The following is a 13,907-nucleotide window of genomic DNA, read 5'->3' as shown; positions in this document are numbered from 1 at the left end:
TCCCCATCTTTATATCATGCTTAGTATCTTGTGCCTTGCTCATTACAATTTAAAATGGCACCGAACCACTTAACATCTTATTTGCACACGTGTTCTAGAATCATAAGTTAGTTCTTCAAAGTTTTCATTTTCTAACCGTGTATCTCTTAGTTCACAGTAATGATAACCCTGAACGTCCGTTACTTCTTTTTTGACCAAATATTTACAGATATTCTACTCTTTTTCGGACTGTGTTATATTCAGAATACATTGACCACCACCCCCACAAAATTTATTACAGTTAAACACAAACTTGCAAATAATTGTTGACTTATTTTATGCACCATTGAGCATTTTCACAGCTTGTATCGGTTTTTTCCTGAGTTAAATCCATTTTGTTTGTACTTTTCGTTGCGCCGTGACGTCCGGCGACGTCGATGTTTTTAGTAAATTCTAAAGAGGACTACCTGTCTTTAATAACTAATATCTGTTCGACAAAACAATATATCCCGTCATCATTTGGTACATATAATACCATGACTATATTAAATTTGAATTTTCAATATTATGTGGCTTTAAGCCCAATTTATAGAGATATTACTTTCAACATTATATGGTTTATTGTTGACATAAGACAAATTTTGACCGTGCGCCGTGACCTCATTTTTGCAGGATTAGATTCTAAATAATTCTTAGAAATAAACAAATTTATGAACTTTTTTTCTTGCAAATTGTTTGAAACTATTGCTTAATTATGTCTACCAAATTTAGTAATGATATGACGTTAAGTAACATAGCTATGACAAAAGTCTTCGTATTTTTTGATTGACCCTCGTACCGTGAATGCAGTTTACTTTGCGTCTATTTTCTTATTTTGAGAGTCCTTCGAATCTTTGCTTGAAAATGAGATAAAACCTTGAATATTGTTAATCTTTATGTCATATAAGCTTAACATGTGAAACTGTTTTCATTGCACCCACAAGCTTGAAATACTGAAATAATTTTAATGAAAACCATATATAAATAGTCGTCATAAATCACATGTCAAACGACATATTACCACTTGGATCTGCGCGTCTTTTAAATGAATTTATGAACAGCGGCAAATTCTAAAATGTATTTTTAAAGGTAATGTAAATCTGTAGCCCTTGTATGAAATATTTCGGATGGTAGTCAATTTTTCCGAGATCCAGACCGAGAGCTACATATATGCATCTAAGGTAACTAATAATGCTTCCAATGAAATACTTTGTTTAGTAATGAAAGCTTTTAGAAAGCAATACTTATCTTTGTTTAGAAAATAACATTTTAAGCTTTGTAAAAACAAATTTTGATCTAGCCATGACGGTTTGAAAATGGGTGGATGAAATGTGATCTGCGAATTTTTTTTTCTTTGGTTTTGCCCTGTTCTAATTGGAATAGATCTTTATTAAAAAAAATTAAACCCTCTTCTATTAAGCACAAGCCAAATAGAAGGATGTTTCGTCCTGTGTCAGTCGGCATCGGCATCGGCATCGGCCTTCTTGGAAGGATGTATCGTCCTGTGCCAGTTGGCATCGGCCTCCTTGGAAGGATGTTTCGTCCTGTGCCAGTTGGCATCGGCCATCTTGGAAGGATGTTTCGTCCTGTGCCAGTTGGCGTCGGCCTTCTTGGAAGGATGTTTCGTCCTGTGCCAGTTGGCATCAGCCATCTTGGAAGGATGTTTCGTCCTGTGCCAGTTGGCATCAGCCATCTTGGAAGGATGTTTCGTTCTGTGCCGGTTGGCATCAGCCCTCTTGGAAGGATGTTTCGTCCTGTGCCGGTTGGCATCAGCCTTCTTGGAAGGATATTTCCTCCTGTGCCAGTTGGTATAAGTCATTTTTAAGGGATTTTTTCCATGTGTTAATTAGCACCATCCTTTGTGGAAGGGAAATTTGCTCTGTTTCTCTCGCATCGATTTATCTCTTAATATGCCCTATCATTGCCAGTTTTAAATGATTGAACCAATAGCGAGTTTATAAATGAAGCTATATTATCTGCCTTGATGTAAAAAAAGTGACATTTTGGTATCAGTTATTTGTTGTTTTTAATTTGAAATTTTTGAATGTGAATTCATGAGGCAGACTTTAAAGTTTTGCAAGCATTATGCAAATTCATGAATGATTGTAATATTTGGAAGAACCTTTTGTTAAAAAGACATGCACGAATTTTAAAAGATCAGGTCACAATACATGTATTCACTACACAGTAGTGTTCTATTCTTTGTTGTTATTTATAGATAGTTAGTATCTGTTCCTTTTCGATTAAAAGTTGCTATTTATAGTTTCTTAACTCATTTGATTCTGTTGCTGATTATTAAGAAATAAACAGCAAGGTAAACAGTTCCTCTGGATTTGAACTTGGATAGTCACGTGATCAAATCCTTTGTAGCATGAAGGTATCATCAGAATATTTGATCACGTACCAACCAAGTTCATATCCTGGTGAACTTTATAGCATTGCTGTTTATTACTTATATTTACATTTGAAAAATGAAAATCATTCAGAATTGTTAAAATTACCGAGTTTTTATGTTAACAAAAATCCACCCGGTAAGCGCGTGCTATGATCATTTTGACGCCAGGAAAGTTTACATAGAATTGATAGTTTTCGCTATATTAAAGGTTCATATAAGGAAACATATTTGCAGAAGTAAATATTGGAAAATGAATTAAGTACCGGTAAATGCAAAATTTTAATTTACCTTGCAGCGTAGAAGTGCTAGTAATTAACTACATTCATAACAGTTTAAAAACGACAGGAGACCACACATTCAGCTAATATATTGGATACAATTTTGTTTTAATACATTAAAAAAAAACGAACGAAATGCGCAATTCAATATGGACATCAAAATTTCAAGAGCATCATAGTAGAATGTAAGATGAACTGCATTTTAAAATTTAAAAAAAAGTATTTCACCCACTGCGCGAATGAGTGTAATACTTATAACTCTTCATGGACTTGATGTTTATTTGCTTATTATATTCTAAGCAATGATTTTGCTGGCATATAATTTACAATATATTCTTTTACTTGTTTATTTTCTTTGTGAACTCCTATTGAATTTGAAATGTCGAGTTTAAGAGAATTTAATTTTAACTAAATGCCATCTTTAATTTTAAATTATACATCATTATATGTATGAGTATAATTCTATTTATAAATCGTATTATATTTGAAACTCTGCGTATAAATGTTATTTAAGGGAATTTAATTCAAATTAAATGTCACATATAATTTAAAATTTTACATTATTATATGTATGAGTATAATTCTATTTTAAACTCGTATTATATTTGAAACTCCGCGTATAATGTAGTTTAAGGGAATTTAATTTAAATTAAATGTCACAGTTAATTTAGAATTATACATCATTATATGTATGAGTATAATTCTATGTTAAACTCGTATTATATTTGAAACTCCGCGTATAATGTAAATTTAAGGGAATTTAATATTATTAAACGCCATTTTTCGTGCAGTGATATCGGTAACTTATAGTTCATTTAACAGTTTTAAAAGTTCCAGCTTGTCTTCTGCCACATGCAAGCACGTGTGTAATCCTGATTTAGAAATAGGTATCATGACCGGTGTGTGTGTATGTTGGGGGGGGGGGGGGGGGGGGGTTGTCATAGCAACAAGATTGTGTACTAGCATAATAGTGTACATTCATTTTTAATTTTTAATTGATTCTAGTTTTTTGAAGTTTCCGCTCATTTTCTTCGCAGAGGATGAACATATTGAAATGAAATTTGGTATGCAGGTTTATCATGATAATATCTAGGTCAAGTTCGATATTGGGTACGATCCAGCAATTTACATTTATACGGTGTAAGAATACCCGCCTACTATATACACAATCATGCCCACACGTCAACCGATTACAAATGGCTGTATTATGGATTTATAAATGTCTCTAAAAGATTGAATCTGATATATCATTGTTAACAATTTAAAACTTTGAACGATTAAATTGGTTTTTAGACTCCGCGCCAGAATGTCTCATTAATTTTTCGCAGTTATAGTAGACGAGTCCAAAAAAGGAACTTTTGAGACACATCATACAATGTGAGCATATACGAGGGTCAATAAAAAAATACGAAGACAATGTGGCTGTCTATCATATATTTTTCATGAAAGTCATACATAACAGATTAATCTGTGCACCAACACTTATGTTATTGATATGCGAAGTTTTAGTCCATTTGATGAAACGGTATTTTTGTTACCCATTTTTAAAAACAACATATTTTGTCACCACGGCGCACGGTAACGTTCAAAACATGGCGTCAAGATTAAACACGCACAGTTTATAGATATTCCCCATCTTTATATCATGCTTAGTATCTTGTGCCTTGCTCATTACAATTTAAAATGGCACCGAACCACTTAACATCTTATTTGCACACGTGTTCTAGAATCATAAGTTAGTTCTTCAAAGTTTTCATTTTCTAACCGTGTATCTCTTAGTTCACAGTAATGATAACCCTGAACGTCCGTTACTTCTTTTTTGACTAAATATTTACAGATATTCTACTCTTTTTCGGACTGTATTATATTCAGAATACAATGACCACCACCCCCACAAAATTTATTACAGTTAAACACAAACTTGCAAATAATTGTTGACTTATTTTATGCACCATTGAGCATTTTCACAGCTTGTATCGGTTTTTTCCTGAGTTAAATCCATTTTGTTTGTACTTTTCGTTGCGCCGTGACGTCCGGCGACGTCGATGTTTTTAGTAAATTCTAAAGAGGACTACCTATCTTTAATAACTAATATCTGTTCGACAAAACAATATATCCCGTCATTATTTGGTACATATAATACCATGACTATATTAAATTTGAATTCTCAATATTATGTGGCTTTAAGCCCAATTTATAGAGATATTACTTTCAACATTATATGGTTTATTGTTGACATAAGACAAATTTTGACCGTGCGCAGTGACCTCATTTTTGCAGGATTAGATTCTAAATAATTCTTAGAAATAAACAAATTTATAAACTTTTTTTCTTGCAAATTGTTTGAAACTATTGCTTAATTATGTCTACCAAATTTAGTAATGATATGACGTTAAGTAACATAGCTATGACAAAAGTCTTCGTATTTTTTGATTGACCCTCGTACCGTGAATGCAGTTTACTTTGCGTCTATTTTCTTATTTTGAGAGTCCTTCGAATCATTGCTTGAAAATGAGATAAAACCTTGAATATTGTTAATCTTTATGTCATATAAGCTTAACATGTGAAACTGCACCCACAAGCTTGAAATACTGAAATAATTTTAATGAAAACCATATATAAATAGTCGTCATAAATCACATGTCAAACGACATATTACCACTTGGATCTGCGCGTCTTTTAAATGAATTTATGAACAGCGGCAAATTCTAAAATGTATTTTTAAAGGTAATGTAAATCTGTAGCCCTTGTATGAAATATTTCGGATGGTAGTCAATTTTTCCGAGATCCAGACCGAGAGCTACATATATGCATCTAAGGTAACTAATAGTGCTTCCAATGAAATACTTTGTTTAGTAATGAAAGCTTTTAGAAAGCAATACTTATCTTTGTTTAAAAAATAACACCCCAATAGTTCGTCTTACATTCTCTATTGAACCAGTATCAGTCTGACCCTAACCATATACATTGTTTGAATTTAATTGCCCTAGCATTGCATTGCTTTCCATGTGCACAATTTCTTTTAAAAATTAAACACTTAAAGTGTTTATCTATATGGCTATTAATCTATTTGTAAACACAACGTACACACGTGATTCAAAATAACCCAGACAGTAAACGGTAAAGAATTCAGTCATTGAGTCTACATTTTAAAGAACTTGTAAAAAAAAAAACATTGCGGGTCTGAATGTTTGTTGATATGTCAATCTATCAATATACAGTTTGTTAATTATGTTCGATTGCTAAGGTTACAGCGTATTTGATGAACATTGAACAACATTTTTTCCATACCACTTTTTTCAAGATAGCGAGTACAATTATAAAGCAATTATAAACTTTATTGTACTACCTCATTAGAATTGTGTATGGAATAAATAATTTCTAAATTGCTGCTGACTTTCGTTTGTAGATGTTTTGCAAATAAAAAAACGTGAAACGCGGGGCAAGTCATAATTAATAGCCCATATAACCGTAACTTAAAACTAGCGGCTTCGAATTCAAATATTAACGTATACGAATAATAAGTTCACTTTCTAAAATCATCTTCACGATGATAATATTATCTCCATCGTAAATTTTTTGTTTTGCTTTAAAAGAAATGTTCTATCGGGAGCAATCCCGTGTTCGTTTAAATTGCAAGCGTACATTTGTCATGTCAGTAATACACATTGTGCTTTATATGGCGGTATTGTAGATTACCATTCATTGGAACCATTTTATAATCACATCTCCCAATACTGAAACAATTCAAAATGTCTCCGTTACAGTAAAACAGTGGGGCGTTAAACATGTGTACTTCCAGCTCTACAAGCTTTGCACTGTCGTCTAGGCGACGGTGTTACAACGCACTTTGAAAAATTACGCACTTTGAAAAAAGTGTTCAAAGTGCGTTAATTTTGGGACCAAGTCAACGCACTTCGACAAAATTTTTTTTTTTCAAAGTGCGTTTATATCGTCGATATTAACGCACTTTGAAAAATGTTCATGGTTTAGTGAAAATAGTTGATTGTTTTATATACAATAACTGACACTGCACGAAAACTCGCGTTTAATTTCACCTTAAATGCAATTTAAACGTTACCATTATTTAAAATTTAAGTATGTAGTATTACATATTGTGTGCCCGAAAACGTTTAAAAATAATTAGCATTTAATATGAGTTTACTGGGTTCCGTAAAAGAACAAATTTAATAATGTTGGAAAAATTGTAAACTTACTCATACGTACAGATTTAAGTGTTCCGTAAACCAATATTATACCTTTTGTATATAAAAAGTATAATTTTCATTAAACATGCTCAAAAAATTAAGTTTAATGGATATATTAAATTTGTTTGGTTAATAAAATTTAATGTTGAATTTTAATTCATTATTTGTTCTCGTTAGGGTCTTCCGTCTTCAGCGGAAGACCCTTCTATTATTCTATTGTTTCTTTTTCACTTTTCTTATTGTTATTAGGGTCTTCCGTCTTCAGCGGAAGACCCTTCTATTATTCTATTGTTTCTTTTTCACTTTTTAAGGTCTTCCGTTTTCCAACGGAGACCTTATTGTTTTCGTACGGTTTCTTTTTCTCTATTATTATTAAGGTCTTCCGTTTCCAACGGAAGACCTTATTGTTTTCGTTCGGTTTCTTTTTCCCTATTCTTTTTTTTTCTTACATATTTTGTGCAGGCGATTTCTCAGAAACTACCTGGTTGATTAACATGAAACTTTCAGATCTGATAGATATTACTCTGAACCTTATTGGAAATTTTTTTAATGGTGACGTCACTTCCGGTTTTTAGATATTAACAATTCAACGATTTTTATAGGGTCGGCTTGTCCACGAAGGATTTTATAAACTAAAAAAGATATTGAGTTCAAAATTTCAGGAATGATAGTCCAAAGAATGTAGATTTGCAATAAGGCATTTATAATTTTTCAGCGCAAAAAGCGCCAAAGCTCGGTGGGGCTCCAAAAATTAGATAAAAAAGCGTTGTGATTTTGCATGGTTTTCTTAATCTATCTTTTTGTCCGGAAATATTTTGTTAAGACACGTAGAACAAAAAAGATTTATGTTTAAAAGATCTTTCATTTGACATCAAGAAAAAGGGGCTGGCCCCTCAAATAAGGGACCTAGAGTTCTTGAAAGTATTAGCTCTATAACTCAAAAGCGGTTAAGATTTCAATATGGCTGTCGCTGCAAAATATGTTCATTATGATCTTATTAATGTCGTAACAATAATATTTTGTTCGTGTATTGCGTAATGTGAGTGCAAAAAACTAAACTTGTTACCATGTATTTGTGTTTTATTTGGCAAATAAACGGGGTATTTGTGCGTATAACTGGCATAACGGATACCAGTTTACATACGGAAAGTGTATAAACATTTTAGTTATTTTATAGTGAAACACATTATGGATAAAAGAACTGCTTCTATGCAATGCATTTGAGTCGCATTTAAAATCTAGCTGAATTCCGAGCTGTGTATGTGAACAATTGCGTATCCGATCCCTTGCCCGCCGAGGAAATGGGTCGCGGCTAGCTGGACTAGCGAGCGATCTGCCGTTATCTAATACACACGATTTTCGTCTGTCTGTAATGCACACATAGGTTTTATTTATGTAGCTGCAAACTCAAAAATTCCGATTTTAATGATTTTAATAGTAAATAAAAAAGATTATACCTTTACCTACTACCACAGACAGGTGTACTAGCTTGCGGTCGGAAAGTGTTTAAACAGTTTAATTCTTCTCTAGGGAAACACATTATGGGTAATTGCTTCTATGCAATGTATTTGAGTCGCATTTAAAATCTAGCTAGCTGTATTCCGAGCTGCATGTATGTAAACAATTATACGTATCCGATCCTTGCCAGCGGCCGAGGAAATGGGTCGCGGCTGGACTAGCGAGCGGTCTACCGTTATCCAATACACAAGATATGCGCCTTGCTGTAATGTACACACGGGTTTATTTATGTAGCTGCAAACACAAAGACATCAGATTTTAACGATATAAAAGAGTAAATGAAAAAGGATTATACCATTACCTACGAAGTATTGCTGTTTTGCTCTCGTAATTCAAAAAAAAAAAAAAAAAAAATAGATAGTATGACTGTCATTGAAAAAAGGGCGTTCTTTGTGATCTTGTCTATGTTATGAAATAGGTTTTTTTTTATTGGAAAATAAAATTCAGTTATCAAACTGCAAAAATTTCAAACCCACCACGTTGAGTGTACAGTTTCATAACACGGGCCGAGAAGATGCCGCGCTAGTGGACAGCCGATTCGCTGTAGGACACATGCTTCTCGTGTTTATACCAATGTTCATTGATTCGTTGTTATTTTCATTTCCAATTATATTGGTTAACGATGCATCAAACCATTGATTTAAATCATAGTTCGTATAATAACGGAAAAAGCTACCACCAATGAATATAATACGTTTTACAATTTGAAATGTAAATAAATTCACTTGTGTCCGTTTGTGACATTTTGCTGCTGAGAATTAAATGCATTACACTACCAATTTCAACAAAATATAGGCGATATTCACATAAATATCTGTAATCTATGATAATGTCATACTTCATTTGGCTAACAAAATATTAGAATTTTTTAAGTGTTGAGAGAGAGAGAGAGAGAGAGAGAGAGAGAGAGAGAGAGAGAGAGAGTTAAGCAGGATGTAGTAAGTAAAAGTTGAAATATATTTTAAAAGCGTTTGAGATAAGGCAGCTTAAGAAGTACAATGTTACATGCTTGCGGTAGGTACGGGCACAATAAAAACTAACCATTTTTAAACAAGTTGAAGTTTTATTTATTCACGCCGTAAAATAATAAGGGTCACAATATTGGTATAACCTCTTCTCAATGGTAGTCAGATTCATTAAAAAGCATACTCATTGCTGAATTTATTCATTTACTAATTAATTTTTTTTGATTCTGAAAGAATATGTGAGTTTTAAAAATTTTATGTACATGTACATTCATTGTAAAAGTTTTGATTCTATTCGGACAGCTGTGAAGATCAAGTAGCGAACACATGGTTAAAAATACTACATGTACTTAGTAGATTAATTCTCTAATACAAATCGAATTGGCTTTAAAATTTGCATATTCAAGCACACTTAAATAGTTAATACATAATTTATATATAATTATATTAATAAAAACGTCTGTATGCTGTATTATGTATTTGCTGTCTGATTAGGACTGTTCTTCCCCAAAAAGAAGCGCTCTGCGATCGCGTAAAAAACGTTATGTAAAGTACAACACCTGATTGGAGTACATGCTTATATACATTTTTTTTTAAAAATGTGTACCTTTAACTAAGCGAAATTGTAGATGTCATGGAGTCAATAGGCAAATCAAATTCACCAATCAGGCAATAGCAGTTATCTAATGCCTATGATTGATAATTTTACAAGGTAAATTAATACATGTAAATATGAATTTTAAAGCATTCCCTGCTCCCCTGTTAAAAGCTCCCGTTACCTGCATTCTTTTATTAACGATTTTTGTGCACACATTTATTCGGAAATGGCTCAAATTTTGTAACACGGGCCCGATAAGAAGATGAAAGGATGACCCCTAAAATTTCTTTCCCAGATATGTCAAGAACGGTCTCAAATTTCAAACACTAGTTAAATAACATATAACTTATTTTGTACAAATTTTATGTGCATGAATAACATTGTTCCTGTAACTTAACAAAAAATGACACTTTTTGAAATCTAATAGTTTCTGAATTCATCATTAAAATAAATAATGTTAGACGGCCCATGCAGCAAGTTTTTCTAGTCGAGTCTTTCGTTCAACAGCGCAACCATTGTGAACTTTCAGCGGGGTTTACAGGGTGAAACGACCACGAATTTTAACATTTGGATCCGCCGAATATTTCCATTTCCCTTCATTGTTTGGTGCCTGATTTGAAATAACGTTTCGAGGTATAATAAGTTGAGAAATTTCTTTAAGCTGCATGATCCGATTTGTCGGCCATTACAGTATCAACTAATTTTCCTTGCAAAACAAATGAATGATCTCACAAAGTTATAGACGTATTTACACGGAACTGCTCTCCTTTCAACGTTAGAAATATTCAAAGTAAATAAAAATAAGTTTTGGGCATACAACCCCCCCCCCCCCCAGAACATCATTCGAATGTTTAAAAAAGGAAACCGTTGGGTTTTATCCTCCGAATGATTGGGTTTATTCATCCTGCATGTTTTGCAATAATTATTTACAACGTAGACATCAAAACTATTAATGAACAAATGTACACTGCTTTAATTTTGTTTAAAAAGTCATGCCGTATATTTTATGTTATAATAGATTATATAAAAAAGACAGATGTCAAAGTCGTTATACAATCATACTAGCTTCGACGTAAGGGGCCAGTTTAATAACGCCAAACTCTTTTATGTCGATTATTTTGTGAATATACAGCAAAACTTGTCTAATCCGGCGGAGGGGGTTCTGAAAAAAAATGGCCGGATTAAGCAACATCCGGTGGAGAGGACATTGTTGCAAATTAATTTTAGTATTTAATGCAGTAGGTCCTCATCGTGTATTCTTGCAAAACTTTCTATTGTTCTGAAATATATTAGATTTCATCGATCTTATTTACGGTACCAATTTTCATTTCATTTTTTTTAAACAATAAATCCATAACGGAATACATACGATGGAAATACTTATTGAATCAAACATCGTTTTTAGTGACGTTTTAGCGATTTTCAGAGGGTCGGCTTGTCCAGGGACCTCCTCCTAAACGGTAAAAGATATTGAGTTCAAACTTTCAGGGATTGTAGACAATAGATTGTAGATGTGCCATTTGGCATTCATATTTGTCATGCTCAAAAGGCGTTCAAGCTCGCCTGGTCCCGAAAATTGAGACTAAAAAAACGTCATAATTTTTCATGGTTTTCTTTGTTTATCTCTCTTCTGAAAAATATTTTGTTAACACATGTAATGTAAAAATTTTTTATATTTACAAGACCTTTCATTTGATATCAAGAAAAAGGGGCTGGTTTCTCAAATTAGGGGACGAAAGGGCCCTAAAGTCTTTTATCTGTAGCCGTTAATTGAGGGATATTTTGTGAAATGTTATATAGCAAATATGTTTATCTCACAGTTATCTATCTAAACAATGTAATGATTTTATTATGTGTTACGTAATTAAGGGTTTTTAGGGGCCAAAAGTCCAAATTTTCGATCACCCATATTTCAGAAAAGAAAAATATTTTGTAATGCAACACAGAAGAAAAGTTGTTCAAAATAATGTTCTTAACAATATGGAATATGCAACCTTCAAAATTTCGTTCAACGGCCCCTATAAGGAGATAAGGGATCGGCCCCTTAAACTTTCTTTCTGATTAATATCCAGAACGGTAACGAATTTCTAAACACTTGTTGAACAAAATTTTTTTAGAATTAAATGAACTTTCATTTAATATCAAGAAAAGGGGCTGGCCCCTAAAATAAGGGGACCAAAGGGCCCTAAAGTCTTTCATCTGTAGCCGTTATTGGAGGGATATTTTGTGAAATGTTATAGAAGCAAATATGTTCATCTCACAGTTGTTTATCCAAGCAATGTAATGATTTTTTTTTTATGTTTTACGTAATTCCGGGTTTTTAGGGACCAAACGTCAAAAATTTCGATCACCCCTATACGGAGATAAGGGATCGGCCCCTTAAACCTTCTTTCTGATTTATCTCCAGAACGGTAACGAATTTCTAAACACTTGTTGAACAAAATTTGTTTATAATTAAATGAACTTTCATTTGATATCAAGAAAAGGGGCTGGCCCCTTAAAATTAGGGAACCAAAGGGCTCTAAAGTCTTTTATCTATTGCCCTTTACTGAGGGATATTTTGTAAAATGTTATAGAAGCAAATATGTTTATCTCACAGTTATGTATCCAAGCAATGTAATGATTTTATCATGTGTTATGTAATTAGGGGTTTTTAGGGGCCAAAAGTCCAAAACTCTGATCATTCATATTTTTGAAAGGAAAATTATTTTGAAATGTAGTATAGAAAAAAAGTTGTTCAGAATGTTGTTGTTAACAATATGCAACCTTCAAAATTTCGTTAAATGGCCCCTATAAGGAGATAAGGGATCGGCCCCTTAAACCTTCTTTCTGATTTATCTCCAGAACGGTAACGAATTTCTAAACACTTGATGAACAAAATGTGTTTAGAATTAAGTGACCTTTTATTTAATATCAACAGAAAGGGGCTGGACCCTTAAATTAGGGAACCAAAGGGCTCTAAAGTCTTTTATCTATTGCCCTTTACTGAGGGATATTTTGTAAAATGTTATAGAAGCAAATATGTTCATCTCACAGTTATGTATCTAAGCAATGTAATTATTTTATCATGTGTTATGTAATTAGAGTAATTAGGGGTCTTTAGGGGCCAAAAGTCCAAAATTTTGATCACCCATATTTCAGAAAGGAAAATATTTTGAAATGCAGTACAGAAGAAAAGGTTGTCAAAATGATGTTCTGAACAATATGAAACCTTCAAAATTTCGTTCAACGGCCCCAATAAGGAGATAAAGGATTGGCCCCTAAAACCTTCTTTCCCATATATCTCAAGAACGGTAACGAATTTCCAAACATTTGTTGACAAAATGTGTTCAGAATTAAATGACCTTCGATTTGATTTAAAGAAAAAAGGGCTAGCCCCTTAAATCAGGGAATCAAAGGGCTCTAAAGTCCTTAATCTATAACGATTTACTAAGAGCTATTTTGTGAAAGGTTTTTTAAGCTGAATTAGGTATAATACGTTTATATATCCTAATAATATAATGATTTTCTCTTGCGTTACCTAATTAGGGTTTTTAGAAGCCAGGGGTAAACAAGTTTAATCTTTTCTATTTCAATTTGGAGAAATGCAAGTATTTAAAAGAGCAATATAAGAGTAGTTATAAAATGCGATACAAAAAAGCATAAGTTCTTTTTTCCATATCATGTTTTTTTTATTGAAAATCAAAGTCGATGATGTCATGTTTCCTTCTAAATATCGGACGGAAGACCTCCTCGTTGCTCGCAACGAGATCGTGTCTAGTCTTATTCTTATTATTCTTTTTTTTTCTTAACGATTTTGTGCAGACGATTTCTCGGAGATGGCTGGTTCGATTTCGCTCAAATTTTCAATATAAACGTGTTTTGATCTAAAGCTGATATATAATTTTTATTTTTTGAAAAAACACTTCCGGTCGGAAGGCGATTTCT

This window comes from Crassostrea angulata, chromosome 2 (assembly GCF_025612915.1).
Source record: "Crassostrea angulata isolate pt1a10 chromosome 2, ASM2561291v2, whole genome shotgun sequence".
Classification (NCBI taxonomy): domain Eukaryota; kingdom Metazoa; phylum Mollusca; class Bivalvia; order Ostreida; family Ostreidae; genus Magallana; species Magallana angulata.
This window is presented reverse-complemented; position numbering follows the sequence as displayed.